General features: G+C 45.2%; 1 protein-coding gene across 1 annotated transcript in view; it reads right to left on the bottom strand.

The window, feature by feature from the left end:
* The window catches only part of LOC126428288 (glutamate-gated chloride channel), a 444,803-nt gene extending 421,076 nt beyond the window's left edge, over positions 1-23,727 (bottom strand). The window contains exon 1 of the mRNA XM_050090205.1: positions 23,640-23,727. The gene's annotated coding sequence lies outside the window, so the exon portion shown is untranslated. The remainder of the gene's footprint in view (positions 1-23,639) is intronic.
* Between the last annotated feature and the right edge of the window lie 1,990 nt (positions 23,728-25,717).

The raw sequence follows: 25,717 nt of genomic DNA on the forward strand, positions 1-25,717 counted from the left end.
ACGTCTCACATTGATTTCTGGGGTTATTTCAAACGCTGCTGCTCTCGGTCGTTAAGTGAAAGCCGTCGGTCACTGCGTTGTTCGTGGTGAGAGGTAATGCCTGAAATCTAATATTCTCGGCATACTCTTAAGACTATGGATCTCGGAATATTGATTTTTAACGAAAGCTTTTGACAATGTTGACTGGAATACTCTCTTTCAAAATCTAAAGGTGGCAGGGGTAAAATACAGGGAGCGAAGGGCTATTTACAATTTGTACGGAAACCAGATGGTAGTTATATGGGCCAAGGGACATGAAAGGGAAGCAGTGGTTGGGAAGGGACTGAGACAGGGATGTAGCCTCTCCCCGATGTTATTCTATCTGTATATTGAACAAGCAGTAAAGGAAACAAAAGAAAAATTCGGAGTAGGGATTAAAATCCACGGAGAAGAAATAAAAACTTTGAGGTTCGCCGATGACATTGTAATTCTGTCAGAGACAGCAAAGGACTTGGAAGAGCAGTCGAACAGAATGGACGGTGTCTTGAAAGGAGGATATAAGATGAACATCAACAAAAACAAAACGAGGATAATGGAATGTAGTTGAATTAAGTCGGGTGATGCTGAGGGAATTAGATTAGGAAATGAGACACTTAAAGTAGTAAAGGAGTTTTGCTATTTGGGGAGCAAAATAACTGATGATGATCGAAGAAGAGAGGATATAAAATGCAGACTGGCAATGGCAAGGAAAGCGTTCTGAAGAAGAGAAATTTGTTAACATCGAATATAGATTTAAGTGTCAGGAAGACGTTTCTGAAAGTATTTGTATGGAGTGTAGCCATGTATGGAAGTGAAACGTGGACGATAAATAGTTTAGACAAGAAGAGAATAGAGGCTTTCGAAATATGGTGCTACAGAAGAATGCTGAAGATTAGATGGGTAGATCACATAACTAATGAGGAGGTATTGAATAGAATTGGGGAGAAGAGGAGCTTGTGGCGCAACTTGACTAGAAGAAGGGATCGGTTGGTAGAACATGTTCTGAGGCATCGAGGAATCACCAATTTAGTATTGGAGGGCAGCGTGGAGAGTAAAAATCGTAGAGGGAGACCAAGAGATGAATACACTACGCAGATTCAGGAGGATGTAGGCTGCAGTAAGTACTGGGTGATGAAGAAGCTTGCACAGGATAGAGTAGCATGGAGAGCTGCATCAAACCAGTCTAAGGATTGAAGACCACAATAACAACAACAACAACGATTTCCGGAATGGAATATCCCATGCGTTTAGCTCCAACTACCATTCCGCGTTCAAAGTCTGTCAGTTCCCGTCGTGCGACCATGATCACGTCGTAAACGTTTTCACATTAATCACCTCAGTACAAGTGACAGCTCCGTCAATGTACTGCCCTTTTATACCTACTGTATGCGACACTACCGCCATTTTGACATATGCATATCGCTGTCCCATGTCTTTTGTCACATCAGTGCAATACTGAGCTACTGCCATTGATTATACTATTCGTTTCAAAAGCTGCGAGATCGTCGCGAACAAACAGTGACCCGTATACGTAATAAGTTTCCTTTAATTTATGTCTATGGTCACAAACTTTTTGTTAACAGATTATCGGTTTCGGTCTTTTATGACCATCATCAGATCTGTTTCATAATAGCAAAGTCCTAACGTACTGCACCCATAGTGGCATCGTCAAATGTTAAATGCGGAATCAGCACCAGCATCGTCAAATACATATAAATAACATCACATGCCCGAGTCATGTTGTTTAAAACAAGCTGTACGTTAGGACTTTGTTTTCATGAAACATATCTGATGATGGTCATTAAAAACCGAAACCGGTAATCTGTTAACAAAAAGTTTGTGACCATAGACGTAAATTAAAGTAAACTTATACTATTCGTTGCGCTAGGGATTTGTCGACCGCGGTGGACGCTGACGTAATTGGGTGGAGAAGTTAGCAGCTGCTATCAAGGAGAAGTGGCGCGGTCTCCCTGGCCCCGAAGAAGGCCAAGATTAAAGCCCTCAGACAGCGGCCATCTTTGTGTCATTAGAGGAGAGCTATTAGGACCAGTCCCCCTACCCCGCTCTTTCTGAATTAAAGGGCGATTCGGGGAAGCCCCTAACGACCGCAGAATGTCCCGCAGCAAAAAGGGCCGCTTAGCGCGCGTGAGAAGAGAAGGGAGCGGGGCCGCAGGGCTAATAGCCGGGCCCCAGGCGGCGGCACAGGGAGCCCGTATCACAGAAGGGCCTACCGCAACGTCTCCAGGTCCCCGAGCCTAACTCAACTACCATTCGCTTTGTTTCGTAAAAGCGCTGAGAATGGATGTTAGCGACGTACTAGTGTTTGTACACACATCCTCCTCTAGACTCCAGCTGTTTATACGAAGGGCAGTCATAAAAGTTACGTGCATGTCCGAAGAAACAGACTCCAGCTGTTTATACGAAGGGCAGTCATAAAAGTTACGTGCATGTCCGAAGAAACAGACACTGTTGGCCAACGAGAGCTGTACGAGATACTTCGCAATTAATTTGCTGACTGAGAATTTCTTGACGTTAGCTATATTTGGTATACAGGGTTGTCCATTGATCGTGACCGGGCCAAATATTTCACGAAATAAGCATCAAACGAAAAAACTACAAAGAACGAAACTGGTCTAGCATCAAGGAGGAAACCAGATGGCGCTATGGATGGCCCTCTAGATGGCGTTGCCATACCTCAAACCGATATCAACTGCATTTTTTAAAATAGTAATCCCCATTTTTATTTCATATTCGTGTAGTACGTATATAAATATGAATGTTTTAGTTGGACCACTTTTTTCTCTTTGTGATAGATGGCGCTGTAATAGTCACAAACATATGGCTCACAATTTTAGACGAACAGTTGGTAACAGGTAGGTTTTTTAAATTAAAATACAGAACGTAGGTACGTTTGAACATTTTATTTCGGATGTTCCAATGTGATACATGTACTTTTGTGAACTTATCATTTCTGAGAACGCGTACTGTTAGAGCGTGATTACCTGTAAATACCACATTAATGCAATAAGTGCTCGAAATGATGTCCGCCAATCTCAATGCTTTTGGCAATACGTGTAACGATATTCCTCTCAACAGCGAGTAGTTCGCCTTCCGTAATGTTCGCACATGCATTGGCAATGCGCTGACGCATGTTGTCAGGCGTTGTCTATGGATCACGATAGCAAATATCCTTTAACTTTCCCCACAGAAAGAAATCCAGGGACGTCAGATCCGGTGAACGTGCGGGCCATGGTATGGTGCTTCGACGACCAATCCACCTGTGATGAAATATGCTATTCAATACCGCTTCAACCGCACGTGAGCTATGCGCCGGACATCCATCATGTTGGAAGTACATCGCCATTCTGTCATGCAATGAAACACCTTGTATTAACATCGGTAGAACATTACGTAGGAAATCAGCATACATTGCACCATTTAGATTGCCATCGATAAAATGGGGACAATTATCTTTCCTTCCATAATGCCGCACCATACATTAACCCGCCAAGGTCGCCGATGTTCCACTTGTCGCAGCCATCGTGGATTTTCCCTTGCCCAATAATGCATATTATGCCGGTTTACGTTACCGCTGTTGGTGAATGACGCTTCGTCGGTAAATAGAACGCGTGCAAAAAATCTGTCATAGTCCCGTAATTTCTCTTGTGCCTAGTGGCAGAACTGTACACGACGTTCAAAGTGGTTGCCATTCAATTCCTGGTGCATAGAAACATGGTACGGGTGCAGTCGATGTTGATGTAGCATTCTCAACAACGACGTTTTTGAGATTTCCGATTCTCGCGCAATTTGTCTGCTATTGATTTGCGGATTAGCCGCGACAGCAGCTACAACACCTACATGGGCATCATCATTTGTTGCAGGTCGTGGTTGACGTTTCACATGTGGCTGAACACTTCCAGGATACCGAGCAGCATACATAGCACACGCCCGTTGGGCATTTTGATCTCAATAGCCATACATCAACACGATATTGACCTTTTCCACAATTGGTAAACGGTCCATTTTAACACGGGTAATGTATCACGAAGCAAATACCGTACGCACTGGCGGAATGTTACGTGATACCACGTACTTATACGTTTGTGATTATTAAAGCGATATCTATCACAAAGCGAAAAAGTGGTCCAACTAAAACATTCATATTTCTTAACGTACCACACGAATATGCAATAAAAAATGGGGGTTCCTATTTAAAAAACGCAGGTGATATCCGTTTGACATACGGCAGCGCCATCTAGCGGGCCAACCATAGCGCCATCTGGTTTCCCCCTTGAAGCCAGACAAGTTTCGTTCTTTGTAGTTTTTTCGTTTGATACTTATTTCGTGAGATATTTGGCCCCGTCATTATCAATGGACCACCCAGTATACTGCCACACATAAGTGACATATGAAAATTTGTGTCGGACTAGTTATCGAAACCGTACTACCTTCTTATTCCTAGTGGTCACCTAAATTACTTCGGCCATCCGTGCACGCTTCCCCGACCGACCCGAACTTTTTAAATATGTCACGCTGTCTGCATCCTTATAGTGTAGTCCACTTCAACACGTGCTTTCATATGTCACTAACGAGCTGTGGATCTGTAGCTAAGACATCTGATGTGAAGAAATTCCCAGTCAGCCAATTAATTTCGAAGTATTTCATACAACTGTGATTCGTCAATAGTGTGTGTTCTTTCAAACATGCATCTACATATTGCGAGCCTAGGCGGGCACGCGAGGATAACAACATTGCTCTCGATTCCTCGCTTTCTCATTCCGGGAATCCGAGTGAAGTTTGGGTTGTTCCGAGGAGCATACCCGCATAGCCGAAGTGGCTAAGGCAGCTGCTCGCAGTAAGCAGGAAGTCTGGGTTCGAGACCGGATGTGGCAAATGGTTCAAATGGCTCTGAGCACTATGGGACTTAACATCTGAGGTCATCAGTCCCCTATAACTTAGAACTACTTAAATCTAACTAACCTAACGACATCACACACATCCATGCCCTAGGCAGGATTCGAACCTGCGACCGTAGCAGTCGCGCGGTTCCGGACTGAAGCGCCTAGAACCGCTCGGCCACAGCGGCCGGTTCGGATCTGGCACAAATTTTCATACACTGATGTGGTAAAAGTTATGTGATATCTCCTAATACCGTGTTGGACCTCCTTTTTTCCGATGTCCGCAGCAGCTCGGCATGGCATGATATCAGTAAGTCGTTGACAGCCCCCTGCAGAAATACTGAGCCACGCTGCCTCTATAGCTGTTAATAACTGCGAAAGTATTACCGATGCAGATTTTGTGCAACGACTCACCTCTCGGTTATGTCCGATGAATGTTCGATGGGACTTATACTGAGCGACGGGGGTGGCTGCGCCAATCACTCGAATTGTCCAGAATGTTCTTCAGATCAATCGCGAACAATTGCGACCTGGTGACATGACGCATTGTCGTCCATAGAAATTCCGTCGTTATTTGGGACCATGAAGTCGGTGAATGGCTGCAGATGGTCTCCAAGTAGCCGAACGTAACCTTTTCCAGTAAATTACCTGTTCAGTTGAACCAAAGAATCCAGTCCATTCCATGTAAACACAGACGACACCATTATGGAACCAGCACCAGCTTGTACAATGTCTTATTGAAAAGTTGGGTCCATGGCTTCGTGCGGTCTGCGCCACACCGAACTCTACCATCAGCACCCGGCGAACGGCTTACCTGACGGGAGGCCCTAGTCACACGGCTTTTACATTTTTTTCCTAATAGAATAAAGGGCTACTATAAATGAGTCACACGTTTCCAAGTTCTATATCTCCCAAACTATTATATGTACAAGTATTACTTATGTGTCAAGAGAACCGTAAACTCACCAAGTTTGCATTGTGCCCACCAATTGGAGCTACGAGTGCAGTGCATTGACAAAATTGTGACAAAGCAAGAAAACAGTCAAGGAGGAAACTAGTAGTACTGTATCCGAACATTACAGGTAGGGCGAACAAACCTGTAATGTTCGGATACAGGTAGGGCGAACAAACCTGTAATGTTCGGATACAGGTAGGGGGAACAAGCCTGTAATGTTCGGATACAGTACTACTAGTTTCTTTGCTTGACACAGTCAAGTCGTTTAAATATCTGGGCGTAACGCTGCAAAGCGATATGAAATGGAACGAGCATGTGAAAAATTTGGTAGGGAAGGCAAATGGTCGAGACTTCGGTTTATTGGGAGAATTTTAGGGAAGAGTGGTTCACCTGTAAAGGAGACCGCATATAGGACGCTGGTGCGACCTATTCTTGAGCACTGTTCGAGTGTTTGGGAACCGTACCAGGCCGGACTGATGGAAGACACCGATGCAATTCAGGGGTGGGCTGTCAGATTTGTTACCGGTATGTTCGAACAACGCGTAAGTTTTACGGAGATGCTTCCGTAACTCAGATTGGAATCTCTGGAGGGAAGGCGACATTGTTTTCGAGAAACACTAGTGAGAAAATTTAGAGAACCGACATTTGAAGCTGACTACCGAACGATTCTACTGCCGCCAACATACCGTACATTGCTCGTAAGAACCACTAAAATAATATGTGAGAAATTAGGTATCATACGGAGGCGTCGCCCTATTTCCGAATGAAACAGCAAAGGAAATGACTAGTGGTGGTTCGTGGTGCTTTGCATCATGCACCGTACAGTGGCTTCCGGAGTATCTGTGTAGATGTAGAAACAGTTTCCGAGTGCTTGAATATGCAATCGCCAGAATGTAGGAGTGTTCGGCAGTAAGACTCTTCATGATATTGCGGCGCGCATGAACGAGATTCGCAGTGTCGCAGAAGAAGTTTCATAGGCATTCTTCTTCTGTGAGAAGACTGACGAGTGCTTCCTACCTTGCTATGTTGCATTTCTGGTTGTTTCCACAACTGACTGCTGATTCCGAGAATTTCATCTATCTTCAAGATGGGGCACCCCCTCATTGGAGCATCGAAGTTCGTCGCTATCTAAACGAAGAAGTTCCGCATTGTTGGATGGGTGTAGTGGAGATGATGTGGCTCCATTTACTTGCGCCCTCCCCCCGCCCCCCTTTTGGAGGGGGGGAGGGGAGGGGTACATGAAGGATCGTGTTTATGAATCCCTCCCGCAACGGCATGAACACTCGAACAGATCAGAGAGCGCATCAGTAGTGCTGCGATGGCCATTGACAAGATGTTACTACATAAGGTACGGAACGAATTGACTACCACTTAGACGTGTATCGTATGAGCAGTGGGGCACTCGTAGAATATTTGTAGAACACATATTTCAGACTTGGTGAATTTACAGCTCTATTCAAGCACCAGTAATATCCACACATGAAACTTCCTGGCAGATTAAAATTGTGTGCCGTACCGAGACTCGAACTCGGGACCTTTGCCCATGGCAGGTAAGTGCTCTACCAACTGAGCTACCCAAGCACGACTCACGACCCGTCCTCACAGATTTACTTCTGCCAGTACCTCGTCTCCTACCTTCCAAACTTCACAGAAGTTGTCCTGCGAAACTTGCAGGAGTAGCACTTCTGGAAGAAAAGATACTGCGGAGACGTGGTTTAGCCAGAGGCTGGGGGCTGCTAATATCCGTACATGTATTACTTTGGAAAAGACAGATCTTTGAAAATTAATAAATTATTTATGTACTTGACACTAAACTGATTAACGCAACTTAATTGCACTGTGCATGACATTCCTTTAAAAAATAATATCTGATTGGGGTAAATGTTTGGAGTTATCACTGGTGTCCCGTGCCGAGGAGTTGTGGAAGTTGGCAATCCTCGTACTGATGACACACACCAACACCAACAATAACGACCACAACAAGTATCTAAAAGGGGTAGTTAAATGAAAAACGAACACCTGCCACAACGAGACCTTGAAATTTTTCTATGCAAAAGTAACCACCACACGCGTTAAGCTAATTATCGCACTGGAAGACGACACGATCCATTCCAGTTTTGCGGTGTTTTCCACACTGTAGCGTAGCCTTCCTTCGATCGACAGTATGGGGCGGGCGTTATCGTGCAGTAGGATGATTCCGCCCGACAGCGCTACTGGGCGTTTTGACTTTCTGGCGCGATGCAGTTTCTGCAAAGTTTCCCCTGAGCGCTGCGCATTGAGTGTCACTCCACGTTCGAGGAACTCGACGAGCAGAGGACCCCTGCAGTTGAAGAAGAAGGTCATCATGACTTTACTGGACCTTGTGTGAACAACTTTGGATTTCTTTGGCGGGGGAGATGAGCATGTTTCCATTGTTGGTTCTACCGTTTCCCCTCGGGCTGTCAGACGCAATCATACTGTTAGGCAATAATGCTGCCCCCCCCCCCCCCCCTCACCAAACTGCCAATGGGACAAAGGCTACGCTTCATCGAATTGTTTGGGGGAAAACGGAACATCCTCCGTACACGTCGGAGGTTTCAACGTGCGATTTTCCAGTCCCTCGCGACTTGAAGAAAGACATCCGTCGGTTTCAGCCGGACGATGAAGTGCAAGAATGGGTGCGCTTGTGGATTCGTCAGCGGTCGACCGCGTTCTACGACACACGAATTATTGATCGTCTCGTCACCCAGTCGAAGAAATATCTTGAGGAGGGACGTTCTTGAAACTAACCGAATGTCAAGTTTTCAATAAGCTCCCAAAGATTCAGTGGTGAAATCGTATCCTGAGTGCCGCGGGCGATAGCCGCGCCGTCATAAGCCCCTTGTTACGGCCCGAGCGGCTTCCCCCGTCGGGGATTCGAGTCCTCCCTCGGGCATGGGTGTGTGTGTTGACCACCGTGTAAGTTTAAGTTAGATTAAGTAGTGTGTAGGCTTAGGGACCGATGACCTCTGCAGTTTGGTCCCATAATACCACAAATTTCCAAATTTTCCGTATCCGGAGTGCCTGGTTCAAAAGGCTCTGAGCACTATTGGACTTAACTTCTGAGGTCATCAGTCCCCTAGAACTTAGAAATACTTAAACCTTACCAACCTAAGGACATCACACACATCCATGCCCGAGGCAGGATTCGAACCTGCGACCTTAGTAGTCCCGCGGTACCGGACTGAAGCGCCTAGAACCGCACGGTCACAGAGTGCCTGGAAAGTAATTAAATGTGAGACGCGACCTTCCTACCGCACCCATTTTTTGAAGCAACACTTCGGTACTAGCTCGGTGAACAACGATTCCGTGGATTACTTTCAAGCAAACATGTACGGGATACATCTAGAAGGCCGCGAAGTATACCGTGTGGTTTCATAGATCATCTGTGTCTATGTTCTGTGTCTTACAGACAACAACTAACCAGCTGCCTTGTTTATAAACAAGCAGTTCTTGTTTTGCCACATTCAGATCTACTACAATTCTCAGAGTTGTAACTTGAGAGGCAGTTCTTGTATTTAATGATAGGAATGAAGGGAGGATGAAGATGCTAGAAGGAAATGGCTTTAAGATAGGAAATTTCACGACATCGTGAGAAAAATAGATTTGCAGCGCCATTCTGCAGCCGACATGACAGTTGAAGACCTGGTGGAGGGATGAAGGCAGGAAAGAAGAAACAAAAGAGAAGCTTTGAAGGAAAAGAGGATAGTGAATGAAAATCTGGGACCTCCTGAAGAGATGACATAAGAAGAAAAAATGTTAGGCTGAACTTTAAATTGCATTTCTTGAAAATAATGTTTTTTTAAAGTTTATGTATCCTTTTTCTCAGAATCTGTGAAGGCTAGAATTATGAAATATGCACAATTATTCCTGTAAACCAAAGAAATGTTGTCTCAAGAGTAATTTTCGTAATTCTAATTGCAAGCTGAGATATAGGGCATAGTGCTTGGAAATTTGCATGAATTTTATATTATAGTTACGAAATTATAATTAGAAAATTATTGAAATTCTCCTATTCGACATATTAAAATGAAACTCACGAGAGAAGTTCCTTATACGCAAAGAGATTTTGTAGAAATTACTTGCAGAGTTTCTGAGACAAATTGTACATACTATTATTTGAAAATAAAATACACTACTGGCCACTAAAATTGCAACACCACGAACATGACGTGCTACAGACGCGAATTTTAACCGACAGGAAGAAGATGCTGTGATATGCGAATGATTAGCTTTTCAGAGCATCCACGCAAGGTTGGCACCGGTGGCGACACCTACAACGTGCTGACATGAGGAAAGTTTCCAACCGATTTCTCATACACAAACAGCAGTTGACCGGCGTTGCCCGGTGAAACGACGCTGTGATGCCTCGTGTAAGGATGAGAAATGCATACCATCACGTTTCCGACTTTGATAAAGGTCGGCTTGTAGCCTATGGCGATTGTGGTTTATCGTATCGCGACATTGCTCGCGTTGGTCGAGATCCAATGTCTGTTAGCAGAATATGGAATCGGTGGGTTCAGGAGGGTAATACGGAACTCCGTGCTGGATCCCAACGGCCCCGTATCACTAGCAGTCGAGATGACAGGCATCTTATCCGCATGGCTGTAACGGACGGTGCAGCTACGACCCGATCCCTGAGTCAACAGATGGGGACGTTTGCAAGACAACAACCATCTGCACGAACAGTTCGACGACGTTTGTAGCAGCATGGACTATCAGCTCAGAGACCATGGCTGCGGTTACGCTTGACGCTGCATCACAGAGAGGAGCGTCTGCGATGGTGTACTCAACGACGAACTTGGGTGCACGAATGGCAAAACGTCAATTTTTCGGATGAATCCAGGTTCTGCATCACGATGGTCGCATCCGTGTTTGGCGACATCGGGGTGAACGCACATTGGAAGCGTGTATTCGACATCGCCATACAGGCGTATCACCCGGCGTGATGGTATGGGGTGCCATTGGTTACACGTCTCGGTTACCTCTTGTACGCATTGACGGCACTTTGAACTGTGGACGTTACATTTCGGATGTGCTACGAGCCGTGGCTCTACCCTTTATTTGATCTCTGCGAAACCCTACATTTCAGAAGGATAATGCACGACCGCATGTTGGAGGTCCTGTACGGGCCTTTCTGGATACAGAAAATGTTCGACTGTTGCCCTGCCCACCACATTCTCCAGATCTCTCACCAATTGAAATCGTCTGGTCAGTGTTGGCCGAGCAACTGGCTCGTCACAATACACCAGTCATTACTCTTGATGAACTGTGATGTCGTGTTGAAGCTGCATGGGCAGCTGTACCTGTACACGACATCCAAGCTCTGTTTGACTCAATGCCCAGGCGTATCAGGGCCGTTATTACGGCCAGAGGTGGTTGTTCTGGATACTGATTTCGCAGGATCTATGCATCTAAATTGCGTGAAAATGTAATCACATGTCAGTTCTAGTATAATATATTTGTCCAATGAAATTCTTCTTGGTGTAGCAGTTTTAATGGCCAGTAGTATATAGGTGTGTTGATTTAATGTTGAACATGATAGAAAATTTCATTGTCATCTTCAAAATTCTGGATTTCGTACATCTTTTAAATAGCGTGTGCTTTTCATGAAGTTGACCCCTTATCGCGTGTGGTGTTTACTTTTGAGTGGAACCATTCCACGGTCCCTCTGCGGCAGGTGTTCAGTTTTCATTCGACTGGCCCTCGTAATTGGTGGGAGCACCGCCGCGCGGTCTGCCGTCCATCCCCGTCAGACATTCCGTGCACGCAGCTCGACTCACTGGCTGGCACCATTCGCGGCCGTGCCGTCCGCCCCGGGCAACCGTTCCGCGGCTGGACACTGCGCTGGCTGCCGGCCGCTGCGCCGGTTATGCGGCCCTAATGGCCCCACGAATGGCGTGGCGCCGCTCCATTAGGCGGCTGAGTGCAGTCTCCTCCTCCCCCTCCCACTCCTCCCCCACCGCACCGGAACAGACTCGCAAACGGGAGACGCGGCCATTCATCGGGTCAGCGAGATGCCGCGGCAGCAGTGTGGCTGCGGGAGCACCGGCGCAGACGTGTCTCAGGCAGGAGCAACTGAAGTATACGATACCCTGGATTAGCGAAGCGCCCGATACAAGCGCTCTTTCGGCTCACAGCCTTTCTTTTCGGAACTTTCACATTGCCACGTGGGTTTCAGCATACAGGGTGAACCAGAACTACACCTACGAATTTTCAGAGGTTCTTCGTGGCACCGTCTGAGCATTTTCGAATAGGTCACCCGCGGCTGCTTGTTACAGAGTGAATGTTTTACTGTTTGTCTGGGTTACCGATTGACATTGCTATAAAATGTTATTTATTACGTCTGACTACTGTGAGTTCGTTAGCCAAAAAGTCACGAAACAACACGCAGCGATAATACGAGGCGTGTGTTTTAAGTAAGTACCGTTTCGAAATTAAAAAAAGACGTGTTGAGATATCTCAATACTTTTATTTATACATGAACGTCTGTACCTTAATCTACTCACTGACGCCATTACAGTGTGATTCTTCCTTGTTTACGTTGTGTACTCATTGTTTAAGATGCCTCCAATAATCGTGAGTCCCGCCGACTGTGAAGTACGGGCTGTTATAAGATTTCTTAGTGCTAAAGGCCTAAAAGAGATCGATATTTCATCGTGAGAGCTGTGCAGTTTACGGAGAAAAGATGGAATGAGTGATGGAATGGTAAGAAAGTGGGTGAGAGCATTTAAAGATGGCCGCACAAATGTGCACGATGAACAACGGAGTGGGCGTCCTTCGGTCGTTAATATAGCTTTTGTGCAGGAAGTGGACAATAAGGGAAGAGAAAACAGACGCTTTACGATTTCCTCCTTGCAGGACGACTTTCCTAATGTTTCTCGTACTGTTTTGTATGGCATTGTGACCGAGCACTTGAATTACCGAAAATTGTGCGCACGTTGGGTACCGAAAATGTTGACGGATGTGCACAAAACCAAACGTTTAGACAGTGCATTGGCTTTCCTTGAGCAAGTAACACAACAACGGTGATGATTTCTTAAGCCAAATTGTTACGGGCGATGAAACATGGGTGGCCTACCTCACACCAGCATCAAAGAAACAGTTCACAGAAGCTGAGCAAGGGCATCGTTTTGCTGCAAGGCAATGCCCGTCCGCATGTGGCGAATCACACCAAAGATCTCATCACATCTTTCCGATGGGAAATCTAGATCATCCTCCGCACAGCCCCGATCTTGCGCCCAGTGACTACCATCTGTTCCTGCACTTGAAGAAACACCTGGGCGGTCAGCGTCTTCAAGACGATGACGAAGTCAAAAGAGTCGTGATGCAGTGGTTAACAAGTCAGGCGGCAGACTTCTATGAGGAGGGTATTCAAAAACTGGTACAACGTTATGACAATTACCTCAATATTGACGGAAATTGTAGAAAAATTAGATTAAGGTACAGGCTTTCATGTAAAAATGAAATTATTGAGATATCTTACAACGTCTTTTTTTAATTTCAAAATGGTACTTACTTAAAAAACACGCCTCGTAGTATGACAAAACGACATAGCTCTCCCTACACAATAAACAGAGTTTCAATCAAACAAGAGGAACTTGTACAATGCTCGTCACTTTCACTGAATAATAAGAGAATGATGGCTGAGTTTGGCCACTATGCACAACGATGACGCCCTCCTACAGAGACGTGTAACCGATCATATTCATTGCTGAATAAAACAGTCTTGATTGCGAAGGTATCGCTTAGGTGACGCGTTTCGGTTTTGTAGGGCATCATCAGATTATCATGGACGGAGGGACATTCGTGGGGCTATTCTGCTGTGAAATAAGCGTACGTCCCAATCGACTAAACCGGGACAAGTACCTCCGACACAGCCATAACGGCAGGTGCAGCGACAGGACCACACCTACAGAATTGCACACATCTTGCTTCACTAAATACAGTGCAATGAAAACCAGCTATCACAGCAGAAGACACATGCTCGACGTCTTATACTGTGATATTCGTTGCACTGTGTTTAATGAAGCAAGATGTGTGCAATCCTGTAAGTGTAACCCCATGTCTGCGGCACCGCACTCGCCACCATGGCTCTATAAGAGGCTTGGATGTATGCTCATTGCGTAGCGTAACAGTTCTGTTACCGTCTCTCAGTCCATGATAATCTGATGGTCCTCTACAACGGCGAAAATCATCATCAAGACTATTTTATTCAAGAGTACCTTTTATACAGCAGCTGTGCCATCAGCCTGGTGGAGTGGGAGATGTTTCATGAGTTTATTACACTACTGGCCATTAAAACCGCTGCACCGCGAAGAATGACCTGCTACAGACGCGAAATTTAAGTGACAGGAAGAAGATGCTGTGATATGCAAATGATTAGCTTTTCAGAGCATTCACACAAGGTTGACACTGGTGGCGACACCTACAACGTGCTGACATGAGGAAAGTTTCCAACCGATTTCTCATACACAAACAGCAGTTGACCAGCGTTGCCTGGTGAAACGTTGTTGTGATGCCTCGTGTAAGGAGCAGAAATGCGTACCATTACGTTTCCGACTTTGATGAAGGTCGGATTATAGCCTATCGCGATTGCGGTTTATCGTATCGCGACATTGTTGATCGCGTTGGTCGAGATCCAATGACTGTTAGCAGAATATGGAATCGGTCGGTTCAGGAGGGTGATACGGAACTCCGTGCTGGACCCCAACGGCCTCGTATCACTAGCAGTCGAGATGACAGGCATCTTATCCGCATGGCTGTAACGGATCGTGCAGCCACGTGTCGATCCCTGAGTCAACAGATGGGGACGTTTACAAGACAACAACCATCTGCACGAACAGTTCGACGACGTTTGCAGCAGCATGGACTATCAGATCGGAGACCATGGCTGCGGTTACCCTTGACGCTGCATCACAGGAGCTCCTGTGATGGTGTACTCAACGACAAACCTGGGTTCACGAATGGCAAAACGTCATTTTTTTTGGATGAATCCAGGTTATGTTTACAGCATCATGATGGTCGCATCCGTGTTTGGCGATATCGCGGTGAACGCACATTGGAAGCGTGTATTCGTCATCACCATAGTCCCGTATCACCCGGCGTGATGGTATGGGGTGCCATTGGTTACACGTCTCGGTCACGTCTTGTTCACATTGACGACACTTTGAACAGTGGACGTTACATTTGAGATGTGTTACGACCCGTGGCTCTACCCTTCATTCGATCCCTGCGAAACCCTACATTTCAGCAGGATAATGCACGATCGCATGTTGCAGGTCCTGTACGGGTCTTTCTGGATACAGAAAATGTTCGACTGCTGTTCTGGCCAGCGCATTCTCCAGATCTCTCATCAATTGAAAACGTCTGGTCAATGGTGGCCGAGCAACTGGCTCGTCACAATACGCCAGTCATTACTCTTGATGAACTGTGGTATCGTGTTGAATCTGCATGGGCAGCTGTACCTGTACACGCCATCCAAGCTCTGTTTGACTCAATGCCCAGGCGTATCAAGGCCGTTATTACGGTCAGAGGTGGTTGTTCTGGGTACTGATTTCTCAGGATCTATGCATCCAAATTGCGTGAAAATGTAATCGCATGTCAGTTCTAGTATAATATATTTGTCCAATGAATACCCGTTTATCATCTGCATTTCTTCTTGGTGTAGCAATTTTAATGGCCAGTAGTGTAGAAGGCCATCGGGTGAGTGAAACGGGACGGGATGTTGGAAAGTCTATAACTTAAGAACAGGCCACCAATTAAAGAGTTACACACAAGGCAAAAAGCCATGAGCGAAGAAATGGTGTGGCACATCGGTCTAAAATCGGTACATGAGTAAGACAGGGTTCTTGTTTTTCATCAACTCTGTTTACCCTACGCATCGAAGACTTGTTAGTGAAGACGCTAGAAATAGAGAAGAAAGAATAAACATGGGCGGCTGGAATATCAATTGTGTCAGATTTGCTGGTACTGCTTGCAGGTGAATGATAATCTATTCAAAGAAAAGACTTGAAGAAAAATTGTAAGACTATGGAATGAAAATCAACACACTCAAAATGAAGATGATGAGAGTACGTGACGAAGACGATATGAAAGTGTTAACAACATAAGGTCAAATTGAACAGGTTGCACAATATAGATATTTGGGGAGCATGCTGGCAACTGGACGAGTGAGAAAGGAATAAGATCAAGATCGGCAATAGCGAAGCAAGCTTATCATGCAGCGAAATGTGGTAGCAATTATTGATAAGGTTGTTTAAATGCTTCGTGTGGATTTTTTGCGAACGTCTGTGCAAGTTAGGCATTGAAGAATAGATACACAAAATTAAAGCATTGGAGATGGTTTGGAAGAGAAAGGAAAAAAAATAAAGTGGACAGGGAAGTAATGGGAAGATAGAGAAAAACAGAACTCTCCTTAACCTCGTTAAGAAAAGAAAAGTAGAGTGGGTGGGACGTATACCGCGACTGAAAGGAGTTCTGACTACAGCTATCGAATGTACCGTGGGAGGACAGAAGGAATAGGAAGGAGATGAATATAAACGCTGGAAGTGAAAAGAGGAAGGTAGCAGACTACGAAGCAGTTGGCCTGGAACAGGATCACATGGATACAGCAGTGCTGGCGAAGCGCTGAAGTAGGAAATGCAGAGTAGTCGTGCAGATGTAGTTACAGATACTGGAATTCTTCGTCTGGCGCAGTGCGTAGAGCTAGACTTGGCGGTGAGTCACAGGTGATCGATACCGCCTTGTGGCAACAGCAACAGTTAGTTTGCTGCACCGCTTGGCTTAGAACCAGATCATAGATGGGCCTCTAATTCCTTTTCGAATAGTCCAGTCAGTGTTACCGCATCACAATCTTAGTGTAGTATCTGTATGGACGACCTAAGAAGATGTGGCTCTTCTTTACCGCAGTGTCGTAATGTGGATGCTGCCAAACAAACGCGACGCAGGTGTTCCCCCAGGAGCCGTGACTGAAAGTGAGGCGTGTTGTAGAGTTCTTGAATCTTCCGGCCCCTTAAAGTTTCTCGTGTCAGAGCTTAGTCACCAATATTGGATTTACTTTAACATTATCTCTGCCCCTGTATCAGGGTGACTCTTCTCACTTTTCGACTTATCTCTCCTTACCAGTTTGAAGTCGTTCAAAATATCCCCAGCTGCTACAGTCACTTATTTTTGCACGTATTTCATTTCCTACTGCAAAGAGTTGCGCATGCTGTTGTAGAACAGAATTCGTCCTTTACAGATAAGTATGCCAGTAGCCTAGGGCGGAATGGCTCCGAACTGGAAATATTTGGGAGGGGATTTCCAAGTCTGGCGTTCGCTTGGTATGCAAGGGAAACCGTAAAAAAACCTCTGTAGGAGCTAGGAGATGAAGCTATTTTATTTTTTATTTCTTGGTCCATGTTGAGTATTATCTCAGTAAAAAATTAAATCTGTGTGATCGTCTCTCTCTCTCTCCGTGTGTGTGTGTGTGTGTGTGTGTGTGTGTGTGTGTGTGTGTGTGTGTGTGTGTGTGTGTGTGTGTGCGTGCGTGTATGTGTCATTCTTTCTGTCCTTCGTAAGTGGCTGTTTTGATCAGCTGTCTGCTGTTCCATTTCCAGGATTACGGCAGTGAGGTTATACTCAGCACATGGTACACCCAGAATCATAATTTCGATGTTTATTAATAAGTTCATGACGATGTATGCCTCTGGATGGTTGTTTCGTCCGGTGTAGAGGTATCTCAGTAAGTGAGGCGCTGATCCGCAACGATCTGACGAACCATGTGCTTCTAGGTGTATAAAAACGCTCGTCGTCCATCACAAATTCAGCGTGCAAATCGTAATTTCCTTAGGCAGTGAAATTTTTTTTTTTTTCGCCTACGACAGCTGATATTGAAGTAAGTACGAGGACATCCATGTTCGTTCTTCGAAGCGCCGTTGTAGATGAGACTTTGTTTGTTTGTGGTTTTATTAGTTTGTGGTTTTATTACACTCATGCTCGTAAATTAAGGATAACTGCAGAACGTGGAGCCGCACAACTTGACACTACAAAAAAATGGCGCTAATAGCATAGTCACATATGGAACACACACGACACAGATCTGTAAGTCCACGGTATTGGTGATAAGCTGAGAAAATCGTCCCAAAACACATGTGCTACAAAACGCCACTGCGCGTGTACCCCGACGCCAATATGGGATATGATCACCATGCACACGTACACAGGCCGCACAACGTGTTAGCACACTCTAGATCAGGTGGTCGAGCAGCTGCTGGGGTACAGCCTCCCATTCCTGCACCAGTTCCTGTCGGAGCTCCTGATGCGTCGTAGGGGTTTGAAGACATGCAGCGATACGTCGACCGAGAGTATCCCAGACGTGCTCGATGGGGTTTAGGTCTGGAGAACAAGCAGGCCACTCCATTCGCCTGGTATCTTCTGTTTCAAGGTACTCCTCCACGATGACAGCTCGGTGGGGCCGTGCGTTATCATCCATCAGGAGGGAGGTGGGACCCACTGCACCCCTGAAAAGACGGACGTACTGGTGCAAAATGACGTCCCGATACACCTGACCTGTCAAAGACATGCAAGGGTGTACGAGAACCAATCATAATCCCACCCCACACCATCAAACCACGACCTCCATACAGGTCCCTTTGAAGGACATTAAGGGGTTGGTATCTGGTTCCTGGTTAACGCCAGATGAAAACCCGGCGAGTATCACTGTTAAGATTATACCTGGACTCGTCCGTGAACATAACCTGGGACCACTGTTCCGTGGCCGTCTGCGGGCACTGATGGTGAAATATCGGTCTTCTTGTGGTGTTGTACACTGTGGACGTCCTGTATTGTAGCACCTGGACACGTTTCATGTCTGCTGGAATCGTTGCCATAATCTTGAGATCACACTTTGTGGCACACGGAGGGCCCGTGCTACGACCTGCTGTGTTTGACCAGCCTCCAGTCGCCCTAGTATTCTACCCCTCATAACGTCATCAATATGCGTTCTTTGAGCCATTTTCAACACGCAGTCACCATTAGCACGTCTGAAAACGTCTGCACACTTACTCGCTGCACCGTACTCTGACATGCACCAACACATCTCTGCGTATGTGGACTGCTGCCAGCGCCACCGTGCGACGACCGCAGGTCATATGCACCGCATGGTCATACCACGAGGTGATTTAAACCCGCAAACCGCCCACCAGAGCGTTGTTGCACCATGTATCAGCATTATCTTTATGAGCATGAGTGTAGTTTGGTATCCATTGTGAAAATCTAGATGCAGTACAACACGTTCTGATTTGCGACGATGATTCAAATGGTGACTGTAAGGGTGCAGTACAATTTGTGAAAGTTGTGCTATCGACTTGTCAGTTGGCAGACATTATCACTGTGTCTCGATATATAACCAACACTAGTAAGTCTGCAGCCTGTTGTCGCACAACTCTAAAAGAAGCTGACAGATGGCCAGAAACGAGAACTATAAGAAATCGAAGACTCTGTTCTAGAGAACCAAAAGTAATACATATCCTTGATGCCATTTACAGAATACAGTAGCTTTTTCTTCTTGTATTCCGCTCTCAGTCTCGCGCGTATGCAGCTGTAGTTAAAGATGCGTAGATTGCTGGCAGTGCATATTTCACGTTTAGTTTCAGCATTAAAATTGTGAAGCGCACCAGTTACTTATAGATGGCCCGCCCAACTGGCCGCGCCGTCTGTCGCGCTATCCATCCAGCGGATTAGTGTCGAGGTCCGGTGTGCCGGTCAGCCTGTGGATGGTTTTTACGGCGGTTTTCCATCTGCCTCGGCGAATGCGGGCTGGTTCCCTTTATTCCGCCTCAGTTGCACTGTGTCGGCGGCTGCTGCGCAAACACCATTTCCACATACGCGTACACCATAATTACTCTACCACGCAAACATTTGGGGTTACACTCGTCGCCGGCCGCGGTGGCCGAGCGGTTCTAGGCGCTTCAGTCTAGAACCGCGCGACTGCTACGGTCGCAGGTTCGAATCCTGCCTCGGGAATGGATGTGTGTGATGTCCATAGGTTAGGTTTAAGTAGTTCCAAGTTCTAGGGGACTGATGACCTCAGATGTTAAGTCCCATAATGCTCAGAGCCATTTGAATTTACTGGTACACTCATCTGTTATATTCTTGAGAAAAATTTTGTGCATTCCATTGGATTATACCGACCATAGGAACATTCGAAAATAGAAATTCGGAACACCACGGCATTTGCGCGAAGATAGGTTTGACACTGCGACATTTCTTGGTGTAAATCTAACTTTGGAAAGAAACTTCGTTAGCAGTGCTGAAAACTTGGCAATAATTTCACGCAAAATTACGCACAATGGATCAGTTTTACGAAAACTGGCGCTTGCAGTTTATTAAGAACCAATATACACTAAAGGAATTTCACCAAAAAAATTTCAAATAATTTTTCATTGATTTATTTTTTTAAATTTATTCGCCACACTGTTTGTTGTGTCTAGACAAGACAGCCTAGACACAATGAGAGGAAGCCGAAAGGCGCGCGCTCAAACTCACGCAGGCTGGCGTGAGGTCTGAAACAGGACACGTAATGAATGCTATAAAGAAAAGTACGTAGCTTCCGGAATACTTAACTTTAATCCACATTTGTAGAACATCGCTCCTGACGATACATTAATAGAATCTCAATATCAATTGAATACGGCGCCTTGCTAGGTCGTAGCAATTGTAGCTGAAGGATATGCTAACTATCGTCTCGGCAAATGAGAGCGTAGTTGTCTGTGAACTGTTCCTTGCAAAGTCGGCTGTACAACTGGGGCGAATGCTAGTACGTCTCTCTAGACCTGCCGTGTGGTGGCGCTCGGTCTGCGATCACTGACAGTGGCGACACGCGGGTCCGACGTATACTAATGGACCGCGGCCGATTTAAAGGCTACCACCTAGCAAGTGTGGTGTCTGGCGGTGACACCACACTGTTAGTAGTCGATAAGGGCAAGGTTATTTAAATATAGAATGGAATAATCTTTTGCGGACGTAGATAAACTGAAAACAAAAATAAAAATGAAAATCGGGTTTGAATATTGGGCACAAAAATGTGAAGTCGTGACGTCAATCACTGTGCCACCGCTTCGGTTGAACCGGTTACTCGCTCAAAGCGAAATGAAGTACCTCGAAAACTTCGATCGTCATATTCTCAGAAACGGCCGAGTGTCTACAGATAAGCCGAGACACGCGTTCGCTTATTTTGGCTCCTCTTCCACGACGTTTCTGGAAAATGGGACTACGGCACCTGCCACGTTCTCCTCGTCAGTGAGTGTTAAGAGCTCGCAGAAAATATCGCGGCACGTGCCCAGAGATGCGTTGACTGTCACCTAGCGACCTGCGTGCGCACTTCGATCGCTTTCGTTGCTGTCTCTTTACTACACATGGTGGATCCGTAGTCTTTGGGGACGGGGAAAGTTCTTCACAATCAGGCACGGGCAATTATGTGCGAATACCATTAAATATACATCGGACAAGACAACCGAGGAAGCAAAAATCTCATTAAAAACAGTACTCGAGAGAGTTGCAGGAACCGGTATCCATTCGAATCACGCAAGAAAGAGAATAAATTGCGCTATAAAGATAATAAACGAGGAGAGGAAAAATATAGCTAGAAGCAGTTCCCATGGCTTCCGTACTACTTCAGGAAAGACGCAGAAGAACGAGAAGAAAACTTTATATTTAGATAATATTGACGAACAGGCTGTCAAAGTGTAAAATAGATTTTTATTTTTATCAGACAATACTTAAGTATAGTATACATAGGAATGTATACTAGGGTAATGAACTATGAAGCCTACTCATAAAGGATAAGGGGGGGGGGGGCATACCCGGCATTTGCGAGTATATAGGGCAAGCGTACCTCCATGGAGATAGGATGACCTGTGGCCAAAAAATAGGAATGTTTTATAAAGGGGCGTACCAACCAAAACGGAAAGAGGAAGTGCTCTCATAAGGTCGACCCACAGGAAAGATATAGGTACTGATCCTTGGAGAAGGGGACAGTATCGTGACAAAAATAACAAAATTCTATAGGAATTATTCTGGAAAGTATGAATTCTATGCACAACTAGCATTATTATGTTTCATAAAAATACATGAGTGTCAAAAGAACACTTTCATTTTGTCCAGAGTTCTCCAAGCTACAAAAAATAGTAAGAATAGTACATACTAAGGAGAGGTAGAACAAAAGATGAGAACAGAAAATAGATTACTCATGTTTCAGGAACACCTGGAATTTATGACTGGAAATAAAGGAGCCCTCACAATTTCTAAATACTAGTGAAGAGCTGACTAAAACCTCGAGTGAATGCTCATGGCTTAATATTAAAGTAGGATGAGAGAGAATAGCGAAGTAGTAAGCAAAAGATTATTCGCGGTTATTGAAAGAAAAGAAGTGCATAGTGTTAAAATATGAAATTGTTATTATGTGTAAAATTATTTACATAATGATTACATATACAGGATATGTAGTGATTCGGTGTAAATTCTAGAACCATTCGGCCTTCTACCATCTTGAACACACGATATTTTAGATGTCAGTGTAGGACGATAGAATCCTCCCTACCGCAAGTCACATGTTTGTGTATGGAGGTTTGAAATTCAGTCGCGAGAAGAATGTAGACGCGGTGGTCGAACTGCACCGACAAGTAACTGTCCGGCAGTCTATGGGTGTTTAGTGAGTGCGTACGAGAGGACCATGGAGTATTTATGTAACTCTGTGATAATAGTGTCAGTGGCCATTGTTAGTGAAAAAAGGAACTCTTAAAAAAACTCTTAATCCAGACTTGCTAGAGGCAAGAAAAGTTTATTATTTCGGTGTAACAGAGTCGTGGTTATTAAACCAACTCTGTTGTAAATGTAACTTAATTGTTTGTAATGTGAGACGACACGGCTGACTTACAAGAAGTTGAATGTTTATGTGAGAAGTGTGAATTCTTTGTGGAAGTTGAAATATACCAATAGCGAACTAAAAGTATTCTTCTAGTACCTCCTTATTTCACGAGTAAAGAGGGAATCTTAGAGGTTCCTTTAACTAGCATTATCCTTCGGAGGTGGAGTTTATAGAGATTCCAGCAGCTGCCTAACCAGCGAAGAAGATCGCCTGCGCTCTCTCAAGTAAGTCAACTTGTATAAAGGAGGTGGAAAGGTAGCATACATACACTTCACACACCATTCTGTTGTCAAAAGCGTTAGACCCTTTATAGCTCTCGGGTTTCCAAATTTCATCCAGTGCAGTCCCCAACAGTCAGTCTTCCCTTCTCATCCTGTTCGGTAAGTCTCCCCTGACTCATGATTGTGGGTAACTTTCCCAAAATCTACTCGTTTCCATAGACCTCTCCACTCATTTCCCTTCACTCCTCTTCCTTCCCCATCAACCTATCTGCCTGAAGATGGAGCCACTTGCTCAGAAAGATTGTCTAATTATAATCAACGTCACAGAGCGTCAGTATAGTAATCAGCGACATTTTCCGCTATGCCACGGGTCAGGTAATTTTGTGAGCACTGTAATTCTGTTTACATTTTAGAATGTGTAATAGACACCCATATGAATCAAAGTATCTCATTCAAATTATTCTTTGGCAACACGAGAAAGAGAGAATGTTTTTAAAAGCGGTGTAGCCGCACCAGCAGACGGAGCAACGAGCTGAAAGCTGTGAAACAGGGCGCTAGCGACAGTCGTGTTTTCAACTATCCAGCCTCTGGCACGCGCGTGCTGGCACTCACTCACTCACCTTGGGCGGCCCCGGCTGTGGAGTGTGTGTGCAGCTAGCGGCCGCGGACGTGCGCGCACATGCTGCAGGCCCACCTCACTGCTCCGCGATCCTGCAACACACACGTGCCGACACACCGTTCACCTCAACTCTCACACTTGTACCGTAACACCTAAAAACGTACACTGAAATATTCTGCTTGTTGATCTCGTAGTTCGCACCATGTTCCGAAATTTTTGTACATAACCTGCACGTAATATTTCGCATTATTCTATTCAAAAATATTATATTAACTAATTATATACATAATTGCAAAAGATAAAGTGTTGGTATTGTTCTTATACACCAGGGGTGCCATTCACAGCCACATGCTGCTTCGGTGTAGTGTGACTCTTGAAATAGAAGCATATAAATAAATAAATTGATTGGCGACTCCATGGAGTGCTGTGCGCACAACGACCATATACGTGAAACTAGAAGGCAGGTCAGCGTTGGCCGTAATATTGATGGTTTATTGACAGAAAAATCGATTTTCAATCATATAGTGATCATCTTCAGTGCTGTGTTGTAAAAATTAAAATCATAGGCACTGGTATCAAGTTATTATCAGTAACCAAAGCTAAGAAACGATCCTGCAACACACAGGTGCAAAAAACACACCGTTCACCTCAACTCTCACACTTGTACCGTAACACCTAAAAACGTTTCTTAGCTTTGGTTACTCATAATAACTTGATGCCAGTGCCTATGAGTTTAATTTGTACACCACAGCACTGAAGATGATCACCATGTGATCGAAAATCGGATTTGCTATCAATAAACTATCAATATTACAGCCAAGGCTGAACTTCCTTCTAAATAAATAAACCATAAAAATAATGAAATTTTAAAAAGCAAAAAGAAAGATACGTACTTACACTATGTGATCAAAAGTATCCGGACACCTGGCTGAAAATGACTTACAACTTCGTGGCGCCCTCTACCGGTAATGGTGGAATTCAATATGGTGTTGGCCCACCCTTAGTCCTGATAACAGCTTCCACTCTCGCAGGCATACGTTCAATCAGATGGTGGAATGCTTCTTGGGGAATGGCAAAAAAAATGGTTCAAATGGCTCTGAGCACTATGGGACTTAACATCTCAGGTCATCAGTCCCCTAGAACTTAGAACTACTTAAACCTAAGTAACCTAAGGACATCACACACATCCATGGCCGAGGCAGGATTCGAACCTGCGAACGTAGCAGTCGCGGGGTTCCGGACTGAAGCGCCTAGAACCGCACGGCCACCGCGGCCGGCCACAGTTCTTACATGCTCGTTCCATTTCATATCGCTTTGCAGCGTTACGCCCAGCTATTTAAATAACTTGACTGTGTCAGGAAGGACACTAATTATACTTCAAATGGCTCTGAGCACTATGGGACTGAACATCTGTGGTCATCAGTCCCCTAGAACTTAGAACTACTTAAACCTAACTAACCTAAGGACATCACACACATCCATACCCGAGGCAGGATTCGAACCTGCGACCGTAGCAGTCGCGCGGCTCCCGACTGAGCGCCTAGAACCGCGAGACCACCGCGGCCGGCAGGACACTAATTATACTGTAACCGAACATTACGAGTTCGTTCTTCCTACTCATCCGCATCAACTTATATTTTTTCAATTGACAGCTAGCTGCCATTCATCACACCAACTAGAAATAGTCGGCTTGCGTCTTCCTACAGTCACTCGACTTCGATACTTTACCGTAGACCACAGCATCATTGGCGAACAACAGCACATTGCTGCCCACCCTGTTCGCCAAGTCATTTACGTATGCAGAGAACAACAGCGGTCCTGTCACACTTCTCTGGGGCACTCCTGACGATAACCTTGTCTCTGATGAAGATTCGCCGTCGAACATACAGGGTTCTCTCACTTAAGAAGTCTTCGAGCCACTCACATATCTGTGTACTTATTCAATATGCTCGTACCTTCGTTAACAGCTAGGAATGGATCTCCGTGTCAAATACTTTCCAGAAACCTGGAAATATGGAATCTGCCTGTCACCCTCCACTCATACACTCCTGGAAATTGAAATAAGAACACCGTGAATTC

The sequence above is a fragment of the Schistocerca serialis genome, chromosome 12, assembly GCF_023864345.2.
Source record: "Schistocerca serialis cubense isolate TAMUIC-IGC-003099 chromosome 12, iqSchSeri2.2, whole genome shotgun sequence".
NCBI lineage: Eukaryota > Metazoa > Arthropoda > Insecta > Orthoptera > Acrididae > Schistocerca > Schistocerca serialis.